Source organism: Microcaecilia unicolor, chromosome 9 (genome assembly GCF_901765095.1).
Source record: "Microcaecilia unicolor chromosome 9, aMicUni1.1, whole genome shotgun sequence".
Classification (NCBI taxonomy): Eukaryota; Metazoa; Chordata; class Amphibia; order Gymnophiona; family Siphonopidae; genus Microcaecilia; species Microcaecilia unicolor.
The window spans coordinates 160,278,128-160,291,964 of record NC_044039.1 but is presented as its reverse complement, the minus strand read 5'-3'; the positions used below and the strand labels follow the sequence as shown (position 1 = coordinate 160,291,964).

The 13,837-nt window shown below is 41.6% G+C and overlaps 1 protein-coding gene across 1 annotated transcript in view; it reads left to right on the top strand.

Annotated features, from left to right (window-relative positions):
* Positions 1-13,837, top strand: part of MDGA2 (MAM domain containing glycosylphosphatidylinositol anchor 2) — a 1,114,501-nt gene that overhangs the window by 131,723 nt on the left and 968,941 nt on the right. The window lies entirely within an intron of this gene.

The window sequence follows — 13,837 nt, the reverse complement described above, 5'->3', positions numbered from 1 at the left end:
GCAATAGTAAAATCCTATTCCCTGTTTTGCTATTTCATTTGGTTTACTATGGAATCATCATTTACATCTTTACTTTTTACTTTTTACTTTTAACTGCAAGCTTCAGATGTAACTGAGTAAAAGTAGTGAAAATTGATGAAATTATTACTTCAGTAATAGTAAAAGTAACAGATGTTATCCTGTACTTCTTTACAAGTAAAAGTAACAAAACTTTTACTTAAGTACAGTAACTAGTTACATTTACTTAGTTACTAACACTGGTACTCTCTCTAAAGGAAGATGGACACCCTGATTCTTATAGAATAGTCTCATACCTTGTACCGTGGGGCAACAAAATGGAGGTGCTCAGTTGTAGAATTGCTCCCAGAGTGCCACTGAATATATGGATTAAGTAAAGCACTTCCACCAGCTCTGCAATTTATCTGGTGGCTCAGTCACTGAATATCAGGTCCCTGATTAATAATAATAATATTTAAAAAGCCTTTAGTCCATTTCCTAAAACTCATTCTGCATATGAATGTTATCCAGTCAGCTGTTCCAGTGCTTTGCAGCTATACTCAAAAATGTCTTCCTCCTAATTTTCTCTAGATGTGCCAATAATCTTCTAGGTACCACCAAGAGTTCCTACTGGGATGACTCCAAGTTTGAAAGGGAGAGGGAATGGGATTTCATATACCGCCTTTCTGTGGTAACAATGAAAGCCGTTTATATATTATATACAGGTACTTATTCTGTACCTGGGGTGATGGAGGTTCAAGTGACTTGCCCAGAGTCACAAGGAGCTGCAGTGGGAATTGAATCTGGTTCCCCAGGTTTGCAGGCTGCTGCACTAACCATTAGGCTATTCCACCAAAGTGAAAGGGTCATATATTTGATATACCACATTTCTGTGGGTACAACCAAAGTACTTTGTACCATTTTGCAATGGGTTAGTGGGTTAGCTGTGTCTCAGCTGAGCAGTGTGAACATAGAATCCTCCCATTTTCTTTGTGCCATTTCTGGGACTGCCATTACGGGCCAGCAAGTGTTCATGTCTTTGTTCTGTTGAGATCTATCATCTTCATGTTACAAAGATGCCAGCTTCTTGCATTTGGCTTTCCTTGCTAACAGGTGGGTTTTTTTTTGTTTTTTTTTTTGAATGGTCAGCAATTCTTCTCAGTAAGCATGTTGGGTCACCACCTGTCTCTTAAAGTCACTAAGGATGTGCATTTTTAGCATGTGTAATCCCTCATTAGAACAGGGATTACTAAACTGTTGAGGAGACCCTCCCTAGAGTTACTGTGTGTGTGGGGGGGGGGGGGGGGGGAGAGAAATAGACTAGAAGTGGCTGGAAGGAGAGACTGAGAAGCCTAGCCCCGAGGAGAATGTGTTTGGAAAAGTGCTGAGGGAAATGTTCCCGGTTGTTGAATGACTGTAGGAGTGGAGTTTGCAGCTGATAACAGTTAGAGCACCCGTCTTGACGTCCAGAGGTGGCTGGTTCAAATCACTTGGCTGGTTGGCAAGTCACTTAACCCTCCATTGCCTCAGGTACCTATCTCTGTCTGGTCCTGGCCCACGCCCAGCTCAGTGAGTAAAGAGACTTTTAAGACTCCTCCACCTGTTGAGGTCCTGGTCTTGGGTGCCCTGACCCGTGATGAGCTAGCTGGTGCCCAGACTGGGTGTGTGTGGGGGGGTTACACATGCATTCAGTGTGATAGTGGACCTTAAAAAAATTAGGGGCCCTTTTATTAAAGCTTAGCACATGCTAATGAAAATTAGTATGTGCTAAATGCTGCAGATCCTATTTTATACCTATGGGCCAAGTGGCACTTAGCACATACTAATGTCTATTAGTGCTTTCTAAGCTTTAGTAAAAGGGCCCCTTAGTCCATGTAAGATCAATTTGCTGCACATTAACATAGAAACTAATAAACACAGAATTGAAAGGTCTGCATTAAAAAGTTCCAACACATATTAAACATTTTTAATTAAAATAAATCTATGAAACAATCAGAAAAAAATGCCCAGAACTTGGAAAACATTTTTGAAAAATTGCCGAAATGAACCATAAATTTTCTGCCCATGCACATTTCTAGTTTGTGGCCTATGGCTTGACTGTATTTGTATTTTTTGTTCCCTAATGCTGGCACAGTGAGTCACATTGGTGTATCTTGATAGAGAAGATTTACCATAGTTCCAAGGAGGGAAATTAAGTGGTCACTAGCAATGCAGCTTTTATGGAGGTGAGGAGCAGTGCCTCAGAGAGGAAGATACCAGAAACAAATCAGAGACCTGAGGAAAGGGAAAAACTTAGGAAAAGAACAGGAAAGAGGGCTGCATCAACACACATTAATGCCAGTGGAATACTTGGTAGGTAGGGGTGGCCCAAGGCAATCTGCCGCTTGAGGCAGGGATGAGATGCTGCCCCACCCCCACCTGCACCCGGTCTGGCATCTCCCCCATTTCCTTCTCAACCCTCTTCCCCTCGTTTATCTTATTTTTTTCTTTTCAAAAGGCGGCAGAGGCAGTGATTCCCATAGGCTTGCCCTACTACGGTGCCACCGGCATCGGCCTCTTTGTTCTACTGCGTCACACCTCAGAGGACACAGGAAGTTACGTCAAGAGGTGGGTGCAGTAGGGAGAAGAGGCCGGTGCTGGCGGCAGGGCAGCCTATGGGAATCGATGCCTGATGCCACTGCCACTGCCCCCTTTTGGAAATGAAAAAAATAAGTTAAACATGGGGAAGAGGGTTGAGGAGGGAAGGGGATTGTGCCACCTGAAGCCCCCACCACTGTTTGTAGTTAAAAACTTGAGATCAGAAACAGCACATCTCTATGTTACAAAAATTCTGGATAAGCATGGCCAAAAAATGTTCCGTTGTTTTCAGATTTTTCAAAAATTTTTCCTGATTTGCTGGGATTTTTAAAAATTGATTTAATAATAACAATAACAACAACAACAACAACAACAACAAAAAGCTATGCATTAGAACCTCTAACATATGCAAATTCATTGTATGCACACAGATTGATAGGTTCAGGCATGTACAATTTTGCACACCCTTTTCATAGGTACCCAAGAGCAGTGGCCTAGTGGTTAGGGTGGTGGACTTTGGAACTGAGGAACTGAGTTCAATTCCCACTTCAGGTACAGGCAGCTCCTTGTGACTCTGAGCAAGTCACTTAACCCTCCATTGCCCCATGTAAGCCACATTGAGCCTGCCATGAGTGGGGAAAGCGCAGGGTACAAATGCAACAAAAATAAAAAAGATGAATGCACACAAATAAATGCAGATTCCTTATAAAAATGTCATGTTTATGCTTCTACCTTATCTTTAAAGGACTAATGACTGGGAGAAAATGAAGTTCCACCCAGAAGTAATGGAGCCTATTTTCTGGGATGTTTACTATTTTGTGCATGAAAATAAGAGTGTTTAAAATCCAACTTTATCTGCTGCTTTCAAAAATAGGGACTCCTTAGTTGTGTGCCTGTGGAAACCTTTTTTGTAAATAGGGGCAGTAGTTATTTAATTTGCATCTGAAAGATTTCATTTCACTTATGTAAGCAGTCCAGCCTTCTCAGCTGTGCCTAGCCATGATGATCCAGCCCTTTGCTGGCACATCCTTTCTTTTCCCAGGGAGAGCAATTTGTTACTGGAGATCCTTTTCACAAGGGAGCAAAGCACCCTTCTTCCTCTCTTTCCAGCTGTCAAGACCTGGAAGCTCTCCAGATCCAGTGGACTCCAAAGTTGCTAGGCTGTAAGTAGCAGCCATACATGCTTCCTTTTTAGTTGCAGAATGGTTCAGGATTGATAGTGTAGAGATCTTTGGCTCTAGATTAATAATGCACATGTTATTAGTTCACAAGAAGTGTATTGTTCAGTATAATAGTAACAAAAGATTCTACATTACTTTCTCCTGCAAAGAGCATTTAGTGCAAATCATCAGGAGTATTTCAAAACTGCTGACTTCTAGATTGAACTTGAACCATCCAATAAATCCCATGAGAAACAAGAATAAAATATATTGACACAAGCAAATAAAATGCAATAAAATGAATCAAAACTAGAAGGGCACTCCAGCTGAAAGTACTATCAACTCTGTGATAAAGGTACTTTGAGGTTAATCTATTGCCACTGGAAGCTTAAACTACCATGTGAGGGGGTGAGAATCCATATGGGACAAATATGAAGATGAATAGGTGAAACTGTAAGAATTATAATAAATCTTTGTCTGTGAAAGGCAGCAAGGGCTCAATTTTTATAAAGGGCGCCAAATGTTAGGTACCAAGATGCAGCATGGTACGCTCTAATTTTATACCAGCATCTGGGCACCCAGACTCCGTTACACAATACTAGTATAAGCCGGCATTTATCCTGTCCTGAGGATTAATTTGAGAACCCCTGGTTTAGAGGAGATGCATTGCCTGCTTTCTCTTAGCAGTTGGTCAAAGCGATTAAAATGAACGTAGGAAAACATAGATTGGAATGGAGGAGTGGCCTAGTGGTTAGGGTGGTGGACTTTGGTCCTGAGGAACTGAGTTCAATTCCCACTTCAGGCACAGGCAGCTCCTTGTGACTCTGAGCAAGTCACTTAACCCTCCATTGCCCCATATAAGCCACATTGAGCCTGCCATGAGTGGGAAAAGCACAGGGTACAAATGTAACAAAAAATACTTCTTGCTATTTGTTCACCCCAAATTATGTAGAAACCTATGCTTAAACAATAATCCATTCAAAAGGTTCACAGCACTGGTCATCCAAACAGAAGCAGTGCAACCTGGCAGAGTTTGGAGACAGCAGAATATACAACTTGGGTCCAAGGGTGGATGGTTAGAGTTGCCAGCTGGATCCAGATTCACCCAACAGGGCTGATGCAGTCCTGGATTTACCTCATTGCATGAAGGGACTTGTAATTCCAATTTCCCCATTGAATCCCCTAAGAAAAATCATGACTACAAGCCCCTGCATGTAATGAGGTAAATCCAAGACTGGATCAAATCTGTCAGTTGAATCTGGATTCACCTGACAATCCTAGTGGCAGTTCCTGGTCCAGGCAAATTATTTCACTGAGAAGCAGCATTATTTTATAAAGCTTGGAGTATAAAATAGAACTTCTGCTGAATAAACTTTGATGAGTCTAATGAATACAAGTATGGTGTAAGTGGAGATTTATTGCCTGAGAGTTTAGATTTTTAGCTGCATCGTAAGGAATGAAATCAGAATAACAAGATGATATTTGAGATGCAACTAGACTCATTTGGGGAGATTCTGGAGATTCATTCCTAATTTGGACCTATTGTACACATGAAGATGTAGCTCTTCATTTTCTCAGAGAATGACAGGCATACATATATAAGGTATGCACTTATACAGTTGGGTGGAGTCGTTAGGTGCTCATTTTGTCCCTTTTGATATTGGAGCAATCCTTTACCATTGCTGTCTTGAATATTGCTGCCTCCTGCATGCTGGCCAATGCTAAGGATGTGAATGGGAGAGGGGGGAGGGGGAGGGGAGGAGGAAGGCAATACAACCAGGCTGCACTGTTTCAGTTCATTTTCTCCACTTGCGATGCCTTTATGTTCATATCACTCTCTGTGCTGCTTTGCCTCTCAGTGGGTTTCATTTCATTTTCTATTATCTATGGGCCATTAAAGTCTATGGGGAAACAAAAGTGCTGCATGCTTATTTTTCAACTGAGAGAGCCTGGAGTCAGTGGGTGAGGGGGAGAGAAACCGGAGGACTAATCTCTTGCAAGCATATTTCCAACTGGCCAATCCCAGTTTGTCTAGAAGCAAAACTAAAACACAAGCTGTTGGGCCTAAGGTGATCTGTGAAGCTATTTCTTGTATTAATTTCATTCTGATTGGGAAATGTGGAGTCTAGTATACACCAAGGTATGAAGGAATGCAATTAAATGACCGTAAGTTATTCTTGTTGGGCCATACAAGCAGGTCAATTTTGAAAACAAAATGTGGTTGTGGGAGAGGAAGGAATTAGAAGGGTTTTTTCAAGTGTAATAATTAGAGATATCTTGTATGGACCCAGAACCTGTGGTTATTTCCTATTCCTAAATCAGAATCCTATTCAAAAGATGTATTGAGGTGTGCTTATGGGAATTCTCGTTCTGTAGTTAATAAAACATTACTTACTAGAGATGGAATAAGATCTTTATTTATTTCTTCGACTTTTAGTTCAAAATAGAATTTTCCAAAGGTTCTACTGTAACACCCAAGGATTGTGATCGTTTATAGAAAGAATAAATACTCAGCAGGGATTATGATTGTATATAATTCACCTGGAAGCAAACGAGTAAGAGTCTGGATCCAGGTTTTGTTATTTAACAAAACTCCTTTTGAACATACTAGATGTCATTGAGGGTGATTTCATCATTCATTTGAGTGATATGAGTTGCCCTATTGCGTCTGGTTTTGGTCTGTTCTGATGTCATAGAACTGCTAGTACTTTCTCAATTTTCCATGAACAATAGCAAGCATGTGTTAGATTGGGTAGTATTGCCCAGGGGACTTGGCAAAAGTAGTATAATTAAAGATGGTGGCCCTCTGCCTGTGATGTGGTCAAACCATGTGCTCATATTTTTTTGATTAGTGCTGTGAGTGAAAAACAGGACAAAGAGATCAGATCTCAGAATAGAGTTTAGCAATGGTTTCTTCAGACTATGGTACAGGCACTAGCATTGAGCCTTTAAATTGCAGTATATGTTGGTACTAGTAAAAAAGCCCCGTTTCTGATGCAAATGAAACGGGGGCTAGCAAGGTTTTCTTCTGTGTGCATGTGGGAGTGTGTGTGTCCCTGCCCTCTGCCCTCTCTCCCTTCCCCTGTGCTGTCTGTCCTCTCTGTCCCCTCCCCCCTCGGAGTCGAGTCCTTCAGTGTTAAATTTCCTGCTGTGCTGTGTTTGTGTTACAGAGATAGTGAGGGCTTCTGCCCTCTCTCTCTCCCCCCTCTGAGTCCTTCACTGTTACAGAGAGAGCGATTTGATTTCGTGCTTTGCTGTGTTTTCCTTCACTGTTTGTGTTACAGAGAGAGAGAGGGCGGGGCAGACACTCATGGGGAAACCGGATATCTCTCCCCCTTCACACTTCCGGCTGGAGGCTTCATTTAGAACGTTGGTGGTGCCTTTTATATATAGAGATAATGCCATTATAATGTTGGTATAATGCTGTTATAATGCAGTATATGCTGACCTCCTAAGAAAACATAAATTACATAGGGGTCCTTTTACTAAGGTGTGCTAATGATTATCACGTGCTAAATGCCACGCAGCCCATTATGGACTAGGTTGGTACCGAAATGAAATTTGTCTAAGCGCATTATGGTTTCCGTTGGTAGCGTGGGCGTGTGTTTTTGGTATGCGCTGGGCCAGTGTTTACCGTGCCTGGGGAAAAAGGGCTTTTTTTTCAGTGGCCAGGAAAAGGGCCCGCAGTAAAATTGAAACCAGCGAGCGCCTATTTACAGCCTGAGCCCTTAATGCCACCGATTGATCTAGTGGTAACGGCTCACCCACTACATGCACGGTGACCAGTCAGTGCGCGCCAACTGCCGATTAATGCTGGAAACGCCGCATGTGGTAGGAAATAAAAAAAAATTGTCCAGGCAGTATGGGCACATACCAAATCCGAAATTACCGCCAGGGGTCATGCTAGACTGATGGTAGTCTCATTTTGGCATACACTGCATTTGCGTAGAGTCTACCACGCCTTTGTAAAAGGGCCCCTCTATAAAGTACACTTTAGTTTTGGCATACTTTATAGAATAAGCCTAAATTTCTGTGAGGTTTATTGAATACACTGAGTGCTTCTATACATGACTAAATTTAGTCTTGTGCGGTTACACTGGTGTAAATGCCGATGGCTAAATTAGGCACAGACCAGGTGCATTCTAGAACCATGCGCATTGATTTTAGAAACGCCTGTGACCTGCCCATTCCACGCCCCTGGCCATGCCCCTTTTTGATTATGCAACTTAGAATTTACGTGCAGCACATTACAGAATACGCATATACAGTTTTGTGCGTAAATTCTAATTAATGGCAATTAGTGTCTATAATTGTTAATTGGCAATTATCAGCTTGGATTGGCTTGTTAACCAATTGAGTTGCACATTGTTATGGAATATGCTTTGATTTCCATGCAGAAATCTTGGCACGATATATAGAATCTGGGAGGTAATGCCCTTTGGCTGCATGGCACTTAATGCACACTAATTCATTAGCACATGCTAAATCCATTAGCGCACCTTAGTAAAAGTACATAAGTACATAAGTACATAAGTAATGCCATACTGGGAAAAGACCAAGGGTCCATCGAGCCCAGCATCCTGTCCACGACAGCGGCCAATCCAGGCCAAGGGCACCTGGCAAGCTTCCCAAACGTACAAACATTCTATACATGTTATTCCTGGAATTTTGGATTTTTCCAAGTCCGTTTAGTAGCGGTTTATGGACTTGTCCTTTAGGAAACCGTCCAACCCCTTTTTAAACTCTGCTAAGCTAACCGCCTTCACCACTTTCTCCGGCAACGAATTCCAGAGTTTAATTACACGTTGGGTGAAGAAAAATTTTCTCCAATTTGTTTTAAATTTACTACACTGTAGTTTCATTGCATGCCCCCTAGTCCTAGTATTTTTGGAAAGCGTGAACAGACGCTTCACATCCACCTGTTCCACTCCACTCATTATTTTATATACCTCTATCATGTCTCCCCTCAGCCGTCTCTTCTCCAAGCTGTATAGCCCTAGCCTCCTTAGTCTTTCTTCATAGGGAAGTCGTCCCATCCCCGCTATCATTTTAGTCGCCCTTCGCTGCACCTTTTCCAATTCTACTATATCTTTCTTGAGATGCGGCGACCAGAATTGAACACAATACTCAAGTGTCCAAAACTTGGCAAGAAAAGTTGTGACATGCCCCCAAATTCTATATGTGGCGTCTTAAGTAGTACAAACTAATTTGGCCACATGGCATACCACTTAATTGATTAGCAAGCAAATCAACACCTATAATTGGTACTTAACAACCAATTAGCAGCACTAATTGGCTTTAATTAGAATTTATGTGCACAACCTTAACACAGTGTGTGTAAATTCTAAAGCGCAAAGCCAAAAGGGGCCATGGGCGTGGAATGGGCGGGTTGTGGATGTTCCTAAATTCTATGCGCACTGTTATGGAACACACTCAATCTGTGCCTAAGTTAGGCGTAGGTATTTAGGCCTGGTTTTAGGTGGTCTAAATGGGTGTGCCTAAATAGTAGGTGCCAGATTGGCAAATGCGCGTATTCTATAAAGTACTCCTAACTTTAGGCGTAGTTTATAGAATAACGCTAAGCACATGGTTTTTCAGTGTTGATTTTTCAGGCACCATATATAGAATTTGGCTCACTCTTTGCAGTTTGAGACCTGATTTATAGGATAGAGGACCACTTTTCTTAAGGGAAAAGCTTGATCGGTATTATAACCTTTGTGGCTGCATAGGTCTATTCAAGCAAAGGATTTTGTCTGCCCTAATCAGAAATATTTTAGGATGCTTAAGCCAGATGCACAAAGTTTACCGTGATATTGACATTTGCTTTAGACTGGTTCTAACTAGTCTAAAACAAACCTTTATGTAGCTAGTAATGCACAAATGTACCATTAGCAGCCACTGAGAACCCCATGCAAATGTATTACATTAGCTCATTAGTATTCTAATTTGTATTCCGGGGGATGCACAGCTCCAGAGCAGCTGTAATTTAACAAGCAAATTTTATGGCTACTCTGGAGCTATCTGATAAGAGAGAAGCACAAGCAGGCAGCTGCAAAGGCTGCCTGCTTGTGCTTCTTACCTCTTACCTTCCGGTACCCCCCCCCCCCCCCTCCCAAATTTTGTTTTTTTTAATTTCCCTGATGGTCCAATGGACCCCAACACCCCCCCTCCAAGAATCTTTTTTTTTAATTCCCTGGAGGTACAGTGGACCCTGCCCCCCTCCCCATGACCCCCCCCCCCCCACCGAATTAAAAAAAAAATTCCCTTGTGGTCCAGTGAATCGGACTCCTTTCCCCCATACATGCACATCCCCCTCCAGTTCACAACCCCATCTGCACTCCTTCCTGTACCTTTAAAAGGTGGAGACAGGAAGGCAGAAGTAACAGCTCTTCCCTCCTGCCTTGGGCCCACCCAGAACAAAATGGTGGCACCTAGGCCCTGCCCAGTGCATTGTGGGATGTACTGGGCAGGGCTGAATACCATATGAATACCAGCACCTGGGCCCTGACCAATAAATTGAATGCGCAAAAAAAACCAAGGTCCTGTGGTTCCAAAATCTGTGAGTTGAGGTCCCATCATCAATATCCTTGACCAATGGTCAAATCTTTATAGTTGAATCTGAAACCAGAGTACTAGGGGTCTTGCTTGACTCTTCACTCACCTTTACTTCCCATATTAACCAGCTATGGAAGAAAACACTATTCAAATGAGACAGCTACATCTAGTCAGATCATTCTTCGACAAAAAAGCCTTTGCGACACTAGTCCAAATGTTAGTCCTATCTCACTTGGACTACTGTAATGTTCTGTTTCTTGGTATTAAGTGTCAATATCAGAAAAAATTGCAAATCATACAGCTGCTAGACTAATATACAGATTGAATAGATATACTAGTGTTTCAACTCATTTAAACAAACTGCACTGGCTTGTTTAGTTTTTCAAATCCTACAGGGCTTCACCTCTGAACTGCTGACTAAGACCGCTTCGCTATGTCTGGTTCAGTCTAACAGACTGAAACAACAACTGATGCTAGCATCACTGTTCCAAAAGACAATTAGAAATCAGAAGATTTTCAGCCTATTCCACGTTCTTGGAGTAAAAAATTTGGAACTGTCTACCTATTCCCATCAGAACAGAAAACATCTACCTCAGCTTCAGGAAAAGGCTAAAAACTTTTCTCTTCCCAAAGACTGCTTTAGAACAATCCATCATGACTTCTACCTCCTAGTATCATCCATTATCCTTTCATTAATGTTTTTAGTCTCATGCACTAATCCAGTGGTTTCAAATGTTTCTCAAACCAAAAGATTTGGGGAGGGGGGTCAAGGTCCACTAGACCACCAGGGAAAAAAGTGGGGGAGGGGGTCCAGTGCATCAGAGCTGTCAAATGCATTTGACAACAGAATCAACTGCATTTGACAGCTTGGACTTGCAAACATTGAGTGATGCACAAAAGAGGGTCTATGCAGCTCATTTGCATGTGATCCCCTTTGTGCATCACTCACTGTTAGCGAGTCGTTAAATTTTACTGATACGGCTGCCTTTGTGCATTGCGCCCCTTGTCAGGTAAAATTCCAAACATGTGCACTCAACTCCCTCTTGCTGTTTTTTTTTTCCTTAAAAAATACATTTCCATGCCCAAGAGACGGGGCAAACAGAGGGCTTACCCTGCTCCCTCTGCAAGACAGGAATTGGGAGTAGAATTGACTGGGCAACAACCCTTGCTGCAGGAGGGATCGATGAGAGGAAAACCGACCTACCTGCCTGAGGGAGAGACCACTCTGAGCCCAGAGGAACGGAGTCCTCCTTTGATGCCGGCAATGCTGGCAGACCAGAGCCCTGGATTGACTAGACCCGATGAGGAGATGTCTGATCTGGGAGCAGGGGCAGACTCTGCTAGCAGAACGCCGAGTGCAGCAGTGCTGGTGGTTACTGCTGAGAATACCGAAGGAGTAGGAGTTGAATCACAGGAGAGCAAGACTGGCTCTGAGAAAGGAGCTCAGGAAGAGGTAACATTGAAATTATTTCCTAAAAAACCGGAGAAAATAACCCTAGAAAAAATTTGGGATGCTTTGGAATGTTTAGAAGATTCTTTAACCCAGAAACTATCTCCAATAGTTAAAGTTACTCAATCAAATCAAGCTAAAATAGCAGACTTGGAAAAACAGTTGGAACAATCTAAAACTTTTGAACAAACAATTATACTTGAAACAAATCAAATTAAAGAGAGTCAAATAACTTTAATAAAAGAAAATGTATACTTACAGAGGAAAATAGAAACTTTAGAAAATTTACAAAGGATGAAAACATTGAGATTTATAAATTTTCCTAAAGTTCCAGCAGTGGCTCCTTTAATAACATTCAAAAGATATCTTTCTGAAGTATTAAAAATTACTGAACAATTGTTTCCACCTGTAGCAAGGATTTATTATTTGGCTCCCTATGTTAAGAAACCAAGTGAGCGCATAATACCATCTATGGAAACCCCATTTGAGGAGCTAAATTTGAATTTATCACAAACAATTGAAGATGAACTATGTGGAGTACAACCTGCTACATTAATTATAGACTTTGTTCTACAGCCGGATCGGGACTGGATCTTGAAAACTTTCTTTAAACATAGACATGAAGTCTTTCTGAATTGCAAAGTCAAAGTATTTCCTGATATTGCTAGACAAACTCAGAAAAGACGTCAGTCTTTTTTGAAACTTCGTGATCGTGTATTGTCACAGGGGGGAATTTTCTGGCTTAATTTTCCTTGCAAATGTGTTGTTAAATTTCAATCAATTAAATATGTTTTCTTTGAGAGTGATCAGTTAGCAAAATTCCTGGACTCCAGACAAGAACCAGCCGTAAACTCTCTTGTGCTTCCTCCATTAGTATCTACTCCGTGATAGGATAAGTGGGAACATGTTCTACTCATTTTTTCCTATGTTAACCAATTTTTGAATTGTGCCTTGCCTATAATTGTGGACTTTAGCAGTAATTATCATTTAATAGATTTTCTTTATAAAATATTTTCTTGTATGGTATGATAATACTCCTTTTCTGTACAAGTGTATCTTGTAAAATTCATTAAAATTACAAATAAATCAATTAAAAAAAAATTCCAAACATGTGGATTGCCCTTCCCCTTGCACTAAATATGATTCAGAATTATTTATAGTTCCAGTGCTTTTTCAAGACCTGGCTGTTTGAGGGGCACATATGCATGAGGTGTAGATGATATAAGGGCTAGTATTTTTTTTTACTATTCATTAGATTTTATTCTTAATAATGTATATGCAGTGGCAGCCCTACCATTAGGCCAACTGAGGTGGGGGCCTCAGGTGGCACTAATTATGGAGTGGCATCTTTCCCCTTCCTTCCTCAACTCCTCTCCACAGTCTACCTACTTTTTTTGTTTTTGAAAAGTTGTCATCGGCGGCAGCGATCCCCATATGCTGTCCTGCTGCCCACACTGACATCTCCTCTGAGTGCAGAAGTTAGAAGATCTGCAGAAGTTAGAAGAATGGTCTAATGTTTGGCAATTAAAATTCAATGCAAAGAAGTGCAAAGTGATGCACTTAGGAAGTAGAAATCCGAGGGAGATGTGTGTGTTAGGCTTTGAGAGTCTGATATGCATAGACAGGGAGAGGGATCTTGGGGTGATAGTATCTGAGGATCTGAAGGTGACGAAACAGTGTGACAAGGCGATGGCCATAGCCAGAAGGATGCTAGGCTATATAGAGAGAGGTGTAACCAGCAGAAAAAAGGAGGTGTTGATGCCCCTGTTCAAGCCCCACCTAGAGTATTGGAATATTGTGTTTAGTTTTGAAGGCCGTATCTTGCTAAAGATGTAAGAAGACTTGAAACGGTCCAGAGGAAGGCAACAAGAATAATATGGGGCTTGCGCCAAAGGACATATGAGAAGAGACTGGAAGATCTGAATATGTATACCCTTGAGGAGAGGAGGGACAGGGGAGATATGATACAGATGTTTAAATACTTGATAAGTATTAATATAGAAACAAATATTTTCCAGAGAAGGGAAAGTGGTAAAACTAGAGGACATGAATTGAGGTTGCAGGGTGGAAGACTTAGGAGTAATGTCGGAAAATTCTT